Source organism: Syzygium oleosum, unplaced genomic scaffold (assembly GCF_021117445.2).
Source record: "Syzygium oleosum isolate NSW1041296 unplaced genomic scaffold, Sole_v2.1 Sole_v2.27, whole genome shotgun sequence".
Classification (NCBI taxonomy): domain Eukaryota; kingdom Viridiplantae; phylum Streptophyta; class Magnoliopsida; order Myrtales; family Myrtaceae; genus Syzygium; species Syzygium oleosum.
In genome coordinates, this window is record NW_026607511.1 from 1,254,790 (window position 1) to 1,258,274 (window position 3,485).

The 3,485-nt window shown below is 42.3% G+C and overlaps 1 pseudogene; it reads left to right on the plus strand.

Annotated features, from left to right (window-relative positions):
* Positions 1-291: 291 nt before the first annotated feature.
* LOC115684318 (L-type lectin-domain containing receptor kinase IX.1-like) lies at positions 292-2,404 on the plus strand (annotated as a pseudogene).
* The last annotated feature ends 1,081 nt before the right edge of the window (positions 2,405-3,485 follow it).

Below are 3,485 nucleotides of genomic sequence, written 5' to 3' on the forward strand. Positions count from 1 at the left end.
CTGTCAAGTTCTCTATCAGCTGCTGTTTATGTAATCAACTAGAAGAATGTTGTTAATAACAACAGTGATAAATTAGTATAACATCCATGTCGTACTTCTTCCAATTCCTTTTCAGAGCATGGAATGATTCGAATTGTCTGTTGGCAATCCTCAAATATTTTGTTTCTACTAGAGCTTCCATCACTGAGATTGTGCATTTGACTTTTGTATTTCTGTTTAATTGTTCATCAATGACTCAAATTTTCAGACTTCAGCCACTGCCGGCCGGCGCTCTCCCCAGTGAGCAGAAGCTAGTGAAAGAATGCAGACAAGCCTCTGAATCTTTGGAAAAATGATAGCTCATGGCTCAGTGGGAATGCGCCTGACGAAAGAGGCTCTAGCACAAACAGTCTTCATCCTTTCATTAAGCATTCCATCTGCCAATTCCAAATCCTTCAACGACATTTCTTTCATTTTCCCGTCTTTTCAATTGAACGATCAGAGTATAACTTTTCAGGGAAATGCCTCTGTTGTGAACTCCAATATCCAACTCACTCTAGGTGAGCCATTGGAGTCCCCCACGGACGCAGTTGGCTGAGCAACAGATCATCAGCCCATGCGCCTGTGGGATAGTTCAACAGGGAATGGGGCAGATTTTGTCAGCCGGTTTACTTTCACTATCGACTCCCATAAGAATTGCTCCCACGCTGAGGGAATGGCTTTCTTTCTCGCTCCCAATGGATCACAGATCCCTGAACACTCAGAAGGACGCTTTCTAGGCTTCACAAGTTCAAATCCAAACTCTACCAACTCTATTACTGCATTTGTTGCGGTAGAGTTTGATACTTTCTATGATCATTCGACAAATGCATGGGATCCGCCATGTAATCATGTTGGTATTGATGTAAACAGCGTGGCTTCTGTCAATGAAACTTGTGTCTCATGGATGGATTACAGCATATTCCATGGTAAAAAATTCCATGCTCAGGTCACATACAATGCTAGAGCAATGAGCTTGAGTGTTCTATTTGGAGATAATGCTGATAATTCTACGGGCCTTTACCATCAGCGAGTCAACCTGACAGAGGACTTGCCGGAATGGGTGGTTTTCGGTTTCTTGGCATCGACCGGGCAGTTTCTTGAGGCTCATACTATTTTCACATGGGAATTCAAGTCTGGTCTACATATCCTCGACACTCCTACATGTGGTGCAACTCGAGAAAAATAGAGCGAGTCATGGATAAGGGGGGTTATCATAGGCTTAAGCTCTTTGGTGTTGCTTATCCTTGTTGCAGGATTTGACTGGTATTATTGTAAGCTAAAGAGAAATAGAAATGATCAAAGCGGTGGAGAAGAAGATTTTCGTGGGATTGATGAAGGATTTGAACAGTCGAGGGGACCCAAGAAGTACTCCTACAAGGTCTTGGCCATGGCAACTAACAACTTTTCCAATACCCGATTGCTCTGGGAAGTGGGTTTTCGGAGGAGTGTATGAAGGCCACCTCTCTGATACAAATTCCCATGTCGCTATCAAGAAGATCACTCCAGAGTCCAAACAAGGCGTAAAGGAGTATGCCACTGAAGTTAAGACGATTAGACATCTCAGGCATAAAAATTTAGTGGAGCTCGTCGGCTGGTGTCATGAGAGAAACAAGTTCCTCCTTGTGTATGAGTTCATGTCTAACGGTAGCTTAGATTCTCATTTATTTGAAGATAAAGCGCTGTTAACATGGGAAAAGAGGTACAATATCACTCAAGGCATCGCCTTAGGGCTGAAATACTTGCATGAGGATTTGAAGCAATGCGTCGTGCACAGGGATATAAAGTCTAGTAATATCCTACTCGATGCACGTTTCGAGGCTAAATTGGGCAATTTTGGTCTGGCTCGGATAGTCAACCATGGCAAAGGGTTGCAAACCACTGTGTTGGCTGGGACCATGGGATATTTGGCCCCTAAATGTATCTATACAGGCAAGGCAAGCAAGGAATATGATGTTTACAGCTTTGGAGTTGTCGTCTTAGAAATAGCATGTGGAAGAAAGCTATCGAACTGAGACCCTCAGAAGACCAAGTTCTACTGGTGGAGTGGGTCTGGGAGCTCTATGGAATTGGAAAGCTATTAAATGCGGCGGATCCGAAGTTAGGAGGAAATTTCGACATGAGACAAATGGAGTGCTTGATGATTGTGGGCCTCTGGTGCGCTCATCCAGACCCTAAGGAACGGCCTCCCATAAGCAAATCGGTAGCCTTCTTGCACTTCGACGCTTCCCCACCCATTCTCCCACCAAAGTTGCCCATCCCGACATATATGGTGCCTCCATCTTCGATGCCCGAATTGCCGCACATTTCGTCCTCCAACTTCAGAAGTAGTGAGCCACCGAGTGCTTACAATTCTGAACCGTCCGCATTTACCAGCTCTTCCTAGAAATCTTCCGGTTCAACTTCTGCATTTCTTTTGAACGCAGAGTAAGTTCCCTGTTTTTATGGGTTATGTATTGCAACTTTCGTGTCCTATGACTAATAAGTATTACATGTTTACAAGCACAGCTTTAACCGGTAGTTTCTTTTTTGTCTATATTGATGGAATTATATGAAAGATACATAGCACGGTCACTTTCAAGGGCTATTACTCATCTCAATCCACGATTCTGTAATTTTGCTAAATCATGTGAATCAGTTTGTTCTCCCTCCTATTCTCGACTTCTGTGTCATATTCTCATCCCATATTGGTAACTGTCAAATTTACACAAATTTACATGACAAGTTTTAGGGGGAAAACCAATTCAAGGTCTACCTAGGAATCAGCGGGTTCGGTTTCTGTTCATAGTTCCCTAGAACCAAGATCGAGCCTGAAATCATCTCTCTTTTTCTTTATATAGTTAATGATTTATTATTCTTGGATTTGAAATTTTGATAAGGGATCATACTTAATCTGTCACATCCCGAATCCTACAAGTATAGGGGAATGAAACGGCAATCCTTCTACTTGAAAGACATAGTGTCAAACATAACCAACATTAACCTGTTATCAAACATATATATTCATCTACAGATATGCTAAAACAGTAATCTGGTTATCGCATCAGAGTTCTACAATCCATCAAAAAGAGATATGCTTTTCCAAACTAACAAACTAAATCTCAACAAATACCATTTCAAACATATATCCAAATATCTCAACTCATATCCAAGATTCAACTACAAAAAATTCCCCGTCAATATCGCTCTCATCCTATTTACCGCTAGCTAAAGCATCTGAAAAGATTTGAGATGAATAGTATGAGCAAACACAATATCCAACCATGGTCAATATCCAATCATGGTCACGACTCGGTGACTGGTGACAAGGCGACCAATATCCCCCTGGCAAGGTCTCCACTATATTGCCGGTGGCTTGGCCCAAATCCTATCTTCATTACAATTCAACTAAACTAAGCTTATTCGGCGACAAAACAACTCCTATGTGCCAAGGAAAACCTTGCCCATTGTCACGCCCCGAACCCTCG